Below are 12,430 nucleotides of genomic sequence, written 5' to 3'. Positions count from 1 at the left end.
AGGGGAGGGTGTACGCAATGTGTTCATGGGCCGTAACTGGAAAGGCACATTTCATTTCTGCCCACATTCTATTGGCCATAACTCAGCCACATGACCTTGCCTGACCACAAAGGAGCCAGGGAAATGAAATAACTGTCTGCCTAGAAGGAAATGGGTTCAGTGAATAGCTAGCCAGGCTTTGCCACAGTACTTAACCTCAGTCCAGGACATTCTTTCCCAGACTTTTGATGGATGTATACTATAGGAAGACATTGTATATTTTAGACAGTTTCCCAATCTTTCCCTATTGACTGAGTAAATAAACTCTTGACCTGGAATGGAATAAAAGTAGCTAAGACAAAAAGAAAAACAAAGTCCAAAGGACTGAAGATGAATCTCTCTTCCTTTTATAGAGACTCTCAGGGCTCCTAGTCTGGATTTTACTACAACCATTCCTGCTTCTTTTGCACAGAACCTAGTCCCAGGCCACAGCAGGTATTAAGATCATTATCATTACTTTGTTGCTAAAATCCCCAGTACTGTACACTTTTTGGAGGTAAAAAATGGACCCTGGGCATAATGCTTCCCCAGAAGACATTAAAATGATATGAAATTGGGACAGCTCTGGAAGTCAGGCCAAAACAGGGAAGAATGTATATTTTGGAAATAGTAACATACTCTCAGACAAGTAGGACTTTTTTTTTTTTGGAGGGGGAAATGTGATGGGACAAAACATAGAACATTGCAATTTAAAACATGCAATTTATAAACATGCACATTTAGGCTAGTTATCTGAAATGGAGGGGTTCATTTTGAACCACCCCAAACCTCACACTCAGCCACCATTATGGTCTTTGGGGATCATGGACTTAAAAGGAGGCTAAGAGACTTGAAGAAGGATTGAAGCTTTGATGTTCATCACACCAGGACCCAGAAGGTGACTAGTCAAGGTGACTTATCACTCTATACCAGATAAAGAAGTAAAACTAGAATTCATGTCAAGATTGAGTTCATGTGAAGATATGATCCTGCCCCACATCACTTGAAGCATTTCATCTACTTTGAGAAGCACTGTTTGTTTCTGTTATATCTACATGGGCAAGCTCACTCCAGGTTGTTCGTGCTGTCCCGTATTTGAGATTTGCAAAACAAATTTTTTGAAGGCTTAACCTGTTTTTTTATTTAGTTATTAAGAGAAAGAGTGGAATACAATGGCAAGGTCTTTCAAGGAACTTCATTAATTTATGAATCTCCATCATTTTCCTTTTTTTTTTTTTTCACCCTCGGGAGAGAAAACCTAAGGATAAAAGAAAAAAAGAGTGAGACTTAAAATATAATGCACTCGAACTAGAAAATACGAGCATGCCTCATCTTTAAATTATTTTGTATGGATTATTTCATTCATCCTGGTCATTTGTGAACTTTTATCACGAGATTGGCAGGTGAGGTGTTGACCCTGCTTCTAACCCGACATGGACTTGGAGAAAGAGGCACCAGTGCCTTCCAGCTGTGACCTTGGACCTTTGCTCTGGGTCCCGGAACAGGGCACACATATTTTTACACTTGAGTTTGATAGGTTTAAAAATGGGAGTGACTAACTGAGAAGATTTAGCGCTGGGTGGGGGGGGGCAGAGCGGGAGGAGTACGCTGGGGGACAGCAATTTGCTCTCCAGTCGAATTTTCTCACTTTCTTACTGTTTATATCTGACATGAGATACAGTCACAAACTTCCCTTGGAAGCTGTTGCTTTTCTTCAGTGCTGTGTGGGAGCTGCAGACTATCCCAATCCGTCCGCATCACCAAGCTTTTCTGGGACTGTCCTTGCTCATTTACTCTTCACCAGGAATTCTGTGTCCTCCTCAAAGGGAGGAAGAGGCAGTGAACACAAAATAACACCCAAAGAACCAAAAGAAACTAGTAATGAGATATGCGATTTTAAAAGGTCTCACGTTTCTTAGCACCTACCGGGCAGAGAGGGGATCCAAGGTCAGCTTCCTACAGTTTCTTTTCTCCCTTCAAACCCAGCAATATGCTGTTCTGTTCGGCCCCTTGGAAGTCCCTCAGTGAACGTGAGCGGGGTCCGCAGAGAACCCCACCTGAATCGGGTCCTCCGAAGGCCCAGGCATTGTTGAGGGAGGCATTAGCTGCTGCTTCCTGAAGATATGTGCTTGGTTACCTGCTGGGGACCAGACAGAGGCAGAGAAAGAGGCTTGGGGCTTTCTGCACTTTCTAAAGGTTTCAGGCCACTGGCATTTCAGCAACAGCTAATACAAAACAGATGGCTGGGTGCTACGCTCCGCTGGCTTTCTACTGAGGGGCTGCCTCCCTCGTGATTGATCACCTGTGTTGGGGGGAGCGGGGTGTAGAAAGTCCTACCTGGCCTTTTTTTGTATGTGTGGACCACAGGTTGGGCTGACGAGCCAAGTGACAGGCATTGACTCTCTGCCCTGTTGATGCTTCTGTGCACATAGGACAGCTTGGGTTTATCCCATCAACACAGAAATAGCCAGCAAACTGAACCCCAGCGAGGCAGGGAGGCTTGTCTGGTTGTGCAGAACTGGCTCGCCAGAACTTCCATCCCTTCATTTATTTCACCTTGAGAGTTAGACAAGGGTGGAGGGTTAGGGCAGCTCCGTAAATTCTGCACTTGCTTTGAGGCCTTACAAAATTTCCCTAGCAGGAGTGTAAAGAGGATCTGTTTGTCTTTTAGATGGTACTGGGGCAAAAGGTGAGTGTGGCCACTTCCTTCCACCCGCCCTGCAAACAAGATATCCTTTTACACAGTTCTGAGTTCCTACAGAAGCTTCCTCTTGGCTTTTGTCTCCTCTGTGTGGATGGACGCTGAGATGGGGGGGTCCGTGATGGAACACACGTGGGATTCCATGTTGGCTCAGCACAACTAGAGAAGGAAAGAACGCGATTCCAGCCGTAGCGTCTCAGAGGGTGAAGGGATGCCACTGTTCCACACTGATCTGTGTTTTTCCCATCACTGGTTCATGTTCAGCTAAGCAGCAAAAACCCCAAATGCCATGGGTGCCATGCCACAGCCCCACTCTTGTCTGGATAAGTTGTGGAGAAAACCAGCTACCGTACCGGCCACAGCTGGGGAGGATTAAGCAGGTGGATTTGTGCCTGGAGAAGCCCAGCATGTGCTCTGGGCTAGAGAGAACAAATGTATTAGTTTTCTATTTCTGCATAACAAATTACCACAAATTTAGCAGCTTAAAACAACATCATTTATTATCTCATGGTCTCCTTGGGTCAGGAGTCTGGGCACGGTTTGTTCTCTGCTCAAGGCCAAATCAAGGTGTCTGTGGCTGGCCTCTCTTCTGGAGCTCAGGCTCCTCTCCCAAGCTCACGTGTTTGTGGCAGAATCCAGTCTTGGGGGTGCTAGAATGAGGTCCCCATTTCCTTGCCAGCCATGAGCTGGCCCCTCTCCGCTCCTAGAGACCTCCTGAACTCTTTACCACGTAGCCCCTCCGCCTCAAAGCCAGCGGATGGAGAATCTCCCTCGCCTCAGATCCGCCCTCTCTTCTTGAATCTCTTTCTTCTGGGAGAGCCCAGTCCCTTCTAAAGGCTCAGCTGCCCAGCTCTTAAGTACTGGTTAGTGTCCCTAAAATTCATTTTACTCTTCTAAAATAGAAGGACTGAACATAGTTAGATTTCCAGCGACCATACGCTTCAACTTGAATACTGAAAATGAAAATTATTCCGGTGAACGCTTAATTCTGGTGGATAAGAAGCTGTTGGAGGACATGTCCCAGACACCAAAAAATCCCACGAAAAATACAACAAACAAACAAAAAACTGAGAAGAGCCCAGGAACAGCCAGATTGGGTGCAGGTACCACAGGCTACCCCCACTGAGCTCAGGGGTGCAGCCCTAGGCGCAAATCCAAGACAGTCTGTCTGCTCTTTGGTTCAAGTGAATAGTTTTCAACATTTTTGAACTACAGAATTTTTTTTCAAATGAAGTGTACATGGAAGTCCGTTTTATAAGCTATTTCTAGTTTTTAAATTTTACAATGCTCATATAGGGCTTATCGCGTGCCAGGCGCTATTCTAAGTCCTGAACATTTAATCCACAGAGCAGAATGTAATGGATATTATTATTATTACACTGTTGTTACTCCCATTTTATAGGTGAAGATCCCAAGTTACAGAAAGTTGAAGTACCTTGCTCGAGATGGTAGAGCTGATTTTGGACCCAGGAAATTGGGCTCAGAGTCCTTGAGTACTTGGCCTTGATGCTATTGTTGTAGCGGGGTCAGGGCAGTCTGATCTGCCTTCTGCTGAGACTTCCCTCAGTTCCTCCCCACACCCCCTGTCTGAGGCTTCTCCAGTGCACCCTCAGCGGACACTTTGAAAGCCAGAGGTTTGAATCACGTAGGTAGCTACCTCAGTGGGACTTGCTGGTGGCCACTTTAACTTGCATCGTTTCTCAGAGACCTTTCAGGGGACCCCATTAACTCGGGTGCTCAGCCCAGGACCTGTCCTTTGCTGCCTCCTTTGCCTTCCTGCCAGAGATCAGAACAGTTCCTAACACACACCTCCTCACCCACTTCAGACATTTGCTGCCACTCTGGCTTCCTACTTGTCTTACCACCTCCAGTTTTTCCCTCATCCTAATCCACATGCTATACACCATGAGCTTCCTTTTCCCAAACTCCCTCAGAAGATGGTATATCCTGCTCATGATGCTACCACGGCTCCCTATTACCCACCCAAACCTTCCAAATCCTAGGGTGCCATTCACACATGTCAGTGGTCTGACTTCACTGATCTTTCTCATGACTGTGATACAAATATTATGGCAAGTGAGTTACCCATTTTCCAGGTGCCCCCCCACCTCTGAACTTAGATGCACATGATGTTAACTTACCCCCTCTAGCTCTTTGCTCCAAAATCCCAGAGCATTTCTTCCATAGAGCATTCCAATAGGTGGGGCAGTTATTGCTATCATCCCTATTTAACAGATCGGTAAATGAAGGCTCAGAGATGATGAGTCACTTGCTCATCTTCATAAAAAAAAAAAAAGGAAAGGGCAAGGGGAACCTTATGTACAGATCTGTTGACGGAGTACAAAATATTCTGGAATGAAATTGCTCTCTGATGTCTTCAGTTAGGATCAGCCTTAGTATCTTCGTAGAACCATCACCCACAATAGAAGTTATGCCTTCAAGCAATGATTCTTAACTGGTGCACAACACAGTTACACCAGCAGTCTGTCTGGAGCAGAATCTCTGGGGGGGGAGGGGGCTTTATTGTATGTATTCTAGAAAAAGAAATATTCCCAGGAGACTCTGGTGTGTTCCTCTGCTTAAGAATCACTGATTTACAAAGTTCCCAGAAAACCCCTAGCCTCCCAAATTACCCCATTTAATGTGTAAAATTCCACAATTCATGACTTGCTAAGACACTGCTCTCTATTTAAATGCAAATTAACATTAAATCTTATCATTCATTCTGTAAGGATTCAGGAAGCACCACTATGTGAAAAGCCTGCCAACTCTGTCTAGATCTTTCTTGAGGCTCTTGCACTCAATTGTATATTATTTGCTACCTGCCCTGTCTTCCATTAGATCATTTCTTTCCAAACAGCCTCAGAATGTTCTCATCTTCTACTTCACCTTCGCAGCTGGTCCGGCTCCTGAACATAGTGAGTGCTTTTCATTTGTAAAACACGTGAATCCATGAATCATGGAATTCACACCTCATCAGAAATGAGTTTACCAGCTTCTCTCCAAAGAGCAGACTTGGATTAGATCGGGAGGTATGGCCAGTTTCCGGGTCAGCTGGGTAATGCATTAATGATCTCCCAGCCTCAGTTTCTGTATCTGTGAAGAGGGCCCCAAAACACAGTTTCTGGCTCATAATAGGTACGCAAGACCTGTCCATTCACACCTCTCCTTGTGGATGAAACTCCTTGTGGAGCATTGGGTAGGGAGGTGCAGGCAGTGGCAGCCACCCGGGGTCCTTGAAATTAGGTTGTGCAGACATCTGTCCACCCTTGATGTCCAGCCTCCCTGCTCCTGCGCGCATTCCCCGGGGGTATGACTAAGTGGCCTGAAGAGTCATTGGAACATGTGTATGTGACTATAAAACATGCTGTAACCTTGGAATCCAGACATCAAAAGGGAGAGCTTCAGTGCCTGATAAAAATATGTGTTCCTCTCAACAAACCACTCCAAACAGTTTTCTCCATCCCACTGGGAAGCTTGTCACTGCTAATGTGATTCTTATGATTCTTGCTGCTCTGTAGCCTCTTGATCTTTGCTGAGATCACTCTGCCCCTAAGTGTGTTGCAAACAAAATGTCCTGTCTTGTGTCCAGAGTTTAAAATAACAGACCGCTGGGTTCCTGCTGTCACATTGACACTTTATTCCAAGGTCCCTCCCCAGTCCCACCACCACCCCCCTGCCCTGCCATGCCAGGGGAAGAAGCCATAAGCGAATGGACAAAGGGGCAAGAGGCAAGGAGATGGGGCATTCTCAGACCATTCAGGTATTCTTTAGTATCAATGTGATATTTTTAGAAAGATTGACTTCTTAAATTGTAAGAGATGTTTTATGGAGAGACTCTTCCCATCTCTTTAATAAAAAAAAAAAAAAAAAAGGACATTTTCCAAGCAGTGCTGCCTAAGAGCATGTTTGAGGTTGTCCAGTCTGTATTCCGACCATCATGGAGGTATGCTAAATAATTTAGGGAGGGATAGCAGCATGTATTTCTTTAGTGCATTTTTAAACCTGGGAAATAATAAAAATAAGTCACTCTGTGGCATCTGGGCACATTCATGCTTCCTCTGTTACCAAGTAAGCTTGCAAAATCTGCAGAAAATAGAGAGTGGCACCCGTGTTGGCTCCCAAGCTCATGAAATCAGCCTCTTTCATTTAGTCTTTCAGAGGGAAATGCCTCTCTGTTTTTTTTGCATGCCGATGGTTTAGCAGACAACAAATTTTCCTTCTTTAGCTTTTGACAGGTCATTCCGGGAGTCTCCACTGTCTGCAGTGCCTTCTAGCCCTCTGGAGATTGAGTTGTCCCAAGCATATTTTTGGAAACGCCACAGACGATTGTTTTTATTAGGGGACTGCAAAGCTTTGTAGTGGGATGCTTTGTGTTTTATTTGTTTTCCTTCCCCTGCCCCAGCTGTTTTTGTTTTAACAGCATTGGAGAGAAGGTTAAAGTATTTGTGGCCTCTGTTAACCTAGCCCATCTCTCAAGTTGGCAGAGCTAGAAATCTGAATGGGTAGAACAGCAATGTACAGGTCAGCTGGATTTTTATCCAGCCTCATGAGAGGGGGGAGGTTGACAGTTGGGTTGATCTGAAGTCGAATGAGCACTTTGGAGCAGATAGCTGTCAGGGAAGCAGGTCACCCCCACAAAACGTACTCTCCAAGCACCCAAGCACTGATTAACTGCTGGGAGGTAATCGTGTCAAACAAGAGGCCAGGACATATGCTCATCTTTTATTTTCCACATCCAACTAAGAAATAAGTCATAGCCAACACAGTCAGGTACTTAACACAGACGTGGATGGCTTTGGGCTTCGACTGGCAATGGCGGCTATTTCTGAGACATCCGAGTCTCCATGGCTATAACTTGTAGAAACCAAAATTTATGCCTGGTCCCATCCAGATTTATATCGATTTAATACTGATTCAATTGGTCTGGGTTGCAGTCTGGGCATGGGATTTTGCCAAGCTATCCAGATGATTCTGAAGTGCCATTGAGGTTGCTAGGAACTACTGTCCTATGGAAAAAAAATATAATTAGACTTCCAAACACCTACTGCATGCCAGGTACATACAAATCATGTTTCTGCATTAACCCCTTTATTTCCACCAAACTTTCTGGGTGATGAGCTTATTTATCTGTATTTTACAGGTAAAACTGAGGTTTTTAAGGCCTTATATTGTCCAGATGGAGTTCAGTTTTTTTAGTCCATTTAACTCCAAAGCCTCTTCCTTTTTCAGAGAACCCAGAATATAGCAAAATAAACATATAAACTCTCTAGAACCCTACAGAAGAGATCAGCTCATTTACTTAACTATCTGAGCAGAGACCTTCCCTGTCTTCTGCATGATGTGTGAAAGAAGAACCAGAAATGGTTGAATTAGAGACTTTGAGTATTAGGTAGGGAATGTGACTGCAATGCCCAATCTCCATGCCACCCTGGCATGGCCATCCCTGTACAAAAAGACAAGTGCTAAAAATTCCTCCTATTCTTACAAAGCACTCTTCAAACAAGGATCTCAAAGCACACCATAATTAATAAAATCACCCACATCCTGCCTAGATGAGTAGCATTTTATATGTATAAATTCCTCTCTGCCCACAGGCCCTACAAGAGTAGAATGTTTCCAATTTCAAAGAGTGAGCAATAGAGTAATTGAAAGGAGCTGTATCTTGGCCAACACAAAGGACCTCAAAGGCATTAATAGTGATCTATATGAGAAAACATGGTGACCACAAAGTGTATCATAATGGCTTGTCAGCCATGCTGTGCTAAATGATTCAAAGATAGAAAAGACAGGGCAATTCTTAAGAGTTAGCTACCCTTGGGATCAATATTCTGATCTATTTGGTCAACTCTCCAAAGGATCTAGAAGCAGTAAAGTGATGACATTAGCTGATGATCCAGTTACTTGGGTTAATCAAGGCAAAGGGGACAGACGGGGCCAATTAAGTAGTTGGGCAGCCCAATGATAGATGAGTCATTATGGGCAAGCGCAAAGATAATGCCATTGGGAAAAGCAATTTAAGTCATTCATGCACTTCCAGGCCAGGAAATCCTTCTAGTCTTTGAGGGGGATCATTTAGGAATCATCAGACCCAGCCTGATGAAGTCATCTCTTCATTGTGCAGCTAACGATCAACAAAAGAGCTAAACATACAAGGCGACAGGCCATATGGAATACATTTTAGTGACTGGGATGTATATCTGTGACTTCATTTAAATCACATTCTTTAAAACAAGTCTTACCCAGTCCTTCTTTTTCTTTCCCTTCTTCTTCCACAATCTCCCCCTACTCCTTATGCTCTCACCTCCCTAAATACACAGTTTCCATGTATAGATGAAATTTTCTTTTAAATGAAAACAAATATTCTCCTCCTCATTTCTAGTTCTGGCCTTCAAAGAGGTTGCTTTCTATACACATACAAGTTTCCAAGGAACACTTCAGCATACTACAAAGCAAAATGTATACAAATGGTTCTACACCTCTCCCAATCCCTTACTTGTATTCATGTTGCAAATCTGGAATTTCAGGGTTGAAGGCTTATCTTTTCCTTTTTGAAGGAGATGAGTGGGAAAATAAAAGCATATATGAATTAAAATAAACCATATTTGCAGCTACCTGTTTCTTGAAAACCAAAGTCCCAACCAGGGACCCCAAAAGTAAAGGTTATCAATGACTACCATGTTGATAAAATCAGTAAAAAGTATTTCATGTCCTGATTTGTCTTCTCCCACCCTGATTGCTCTCTTTGTCTCCCTTTTAAGTTCATTCTCTTCCCAACCACTAAATGTCAGATTCTTCAATCCCTGTCCTCTTTTTTTTTTTTTTTTTAGAAAATCTACCCATCACTCCAGCCTTATCTTGCCCAACACTTAACCACATCTTACCTGGTTCTCAACCACTCTTTTCTTCTACAAACCACTGGACCGTTGCACCTGTTTCCTGTACCTGAAATGCTCCCCTCTAGTTTTTTGCCTGTTAACAAGGTTATACCCTTCCGATCTCAACTCACTCATCATGTATTGACTTCCTCAGATTTGGTCCAATCTCTCTAATGTGGGTTCTCATAACACCACATAGCATTCTTTACAGCACTCATAAGAGTTGCAATTTTCCATGCATTTTTAGATGTCATATCTGTCTGCCTACTAGACTGACTATATGCTCTTCCCTGTTTCTATTTCTTCTCTTCCAGTTCCTACTGACTAACTTTGCACTGCCCACTTCTCTTCTATATGGTTTATCATCGCTGCCACTGACCAGTGGTTTCCCATGTCTTATAGATTCTGATAATAAGCTTTTCTATGTCCTTCAGTTTCTAGTCTTAATACCAATTGTTGGCTTTCTCTAAATTTTTCACATTCACACTCTACCAGCAAGAGGTTTTTATTGGTTTAATTCATATTTATTATCTCTTTGGTGAAGTTCCCATGATAGACAAGTCATGACTCTCTGGCCAACACCCAAGTGGACTGGCCTTCAATCAAGAGTGTTTTGCATCCATTAGCTATGGCCAGCATGGTGGAATTACAATAACCCGATGCTTTCTCTATCACAGTCTGCTGGCAGAGTCAGAGAGGAGACTTCCTTGAGAACTGGAGTTGAGTGAAGGATAGAAACAGAAAACAAGCAGGGACAATTCAACACCCTCCTTCTTGGTTGGTGTTCCACTCAACTAAATTTCCATTCCTTTGCATATATTGTTAACACATTTAAGATGTCAGAGAAGTCAAGTAGATTTGGGCCTGGCAAGCAAAGAAAAACTCTCAGAAGAAGATCTGAACTATTTTGGGAGTGATAAAGCCTAGTGAAAAATGTCAGATGATTGGATAAAGAATGTGCCCTTTGGGAGCCTGTCTACTTCTGGTTCACCCTTACTTCTCAGGAGTAACCCTTCAGGCTCCCCACTCAAAGTGAAGGGAGTTCACCAGTCCTACCCTGTGGCAGACCTCAGACTCTAGTCCCTGATGTCCTATCCCCTTTCTCACAACATGAGGCTACTGAAAGCTTGCTCAGCCCTCAACTTCTGAACTGCCTCTACTAGAAAAACTTGGTATAACAATGATCATAATAGCTGGAAGAGTGTATTTTATTGAGCTTAGTGAAGAGTTGGCTATCATCCATTATCTAGGTAGACATCACCCATTGCTATTCTTGGGCATAATGTAGAGGTTAACAGCACAGATTCTAGAACCCAATTACCTGGGTTCAAATTCTGGCTCTGCTACCTACCAACTCTGTGAACTTGGGTGAGTTATTTGGCTTCTCTTCATGTGTAACGTGAGATTATAGCATCTAGTTCAATACAGTTGTTGTGAGGACTAAATAAATTATTAAATGTCAAGTGCTTATAACAGTGGTAACATTATGTATTTGTGAGCTACAATTACTGTTGTTGTTGATATTATTATTGTCCTTTAGAAGTAACCCCATATAATAAGTGGCCACCTGTATTACTCAGAACACATTTGGTTATAGGTTGTATAAATTCAAATAGCTTAAGAAAAAGAAATGTATTGGTTCACACAACAGACAGTCCAAAGGACAGACTCACTTAGGCATGGCTAGGCCCGAGGGTTACAATGATGCCGTCATTGTACCTTGGCTTTCTGAGTCAACATCATTCTCAAGCAGGTTTCCTCCATATGATGACAAACATGTAGCTTAGGATGAACTCATTCATACACTTCTTCAGCAGATCTGAAAGACTCTGATAGGCCCAGGTTGTATTTCATCATTGAACTAATAATCAGGGGGATGGAGTATTCCAATTGGCTAGGCCTTGGTCATATGATATCCTGTAGCAAAGAGGAAAGTCAGGGCCAACTGAACATCACGGGCCCCTGGAAGAAGGATGTTGAGCAGGAAATGTCCACTGCTCAACCTGTGTGTCAAGACACAATCTGAGCCATTTCTCCAAGAAGGAACTGGAGAACCGTGATTGACATGTTTACTGACATTTTAACCCATTTTCCATCTGCAGAGTTACAGACACCCAGGAGTGATGTTCAGAATATTGAAAAACCAGTAAAGCAAGAACTCTGATCAGTTTGAATAGACACCCAACCAATCATAACGGTGTTAGCTGTAGCAGCTGTTCCTGCTCAACAGCCACTTTGCATCAGATGCAAATGTTGGACTGATTTCTAGGGGACTTAAATATCCAATTCTGTTCAATCTTTTGTATCAAGCACACACACTCTGGTTTTGGCTGATTTGCTCACTTGCCTCATTGGAGACAGTAATGGAGTAGAGAGATTTCTTCAGAACTCTTTCCACTCTTTAATTCCCTTTGCCATCTCATATGTGTGACCTCCCCCTGGGACACACATGGAGGACAGAAGCTAAGCTTTTGAGCTGAAGTACCAATAACCTGGAAATGGACACATATACCTTCCTTGACCTTCTGTTTGGAGCCCATGCTGTCATTTTTGGTGCATGGGGAAAACAGAGGTCCCCTTCTTCCTTTCCCTCTATTCCTCTCCCTCTATTACTCTACCACTACCAAATGCCTCACAAAACAGTTCTGGTCTCAGCTGGACCTATCTTTGTTCAGGGATGTGCTACCCCTTCAAGCTCAGGTTAGGTGAAGTGCTCTTTGATTAGAGACTTGGATGAGAAGCAACTTAATGGGCCAGCTCAGCTTGGCTGAAAAGCATCTACCAATAAGTGGTGTGGTGTGTGTGTGTCTGTGTCTGTGTCACATCTTGTCAC

The 12,430-nt window shown here is 43.4% G+C and overlaps 1 protein-coding gene across 1 annotated transcript in view; it reads left to right on the top strand.

The window, feature by feature from the left end:
- Positions 1-12,430, top strand: part of SPTLC3 (serine palmitoyltransferase long chain base subunit 3) — a 156,494-nt gene that overhangs the window by 132,260 nt on the left and 11,804 nt on the right. The gene's annotated exons all lie outside the window — the stretch shown is intronic.

Source organism: Neomonachus schauinslandi, chromosome 10 (genome assembly GCF_002201575.2).
Source record: "Neomonachus schauinslandi chromosome 10, ASM220157v2, whole genome shotgun sequence".
Taxonomy (NCBI): Eukaryota; Metazoa; Chordata; class Mammalia; order Carnivora; family Phocidae; genus Neomonachus; species Neomonachus schauinslandi.
The sequence above is the reverse complement of the archived record's forward strand: the minus strand, read 5'-3'. Positions and strand labels throughout refer to the sequence as shown.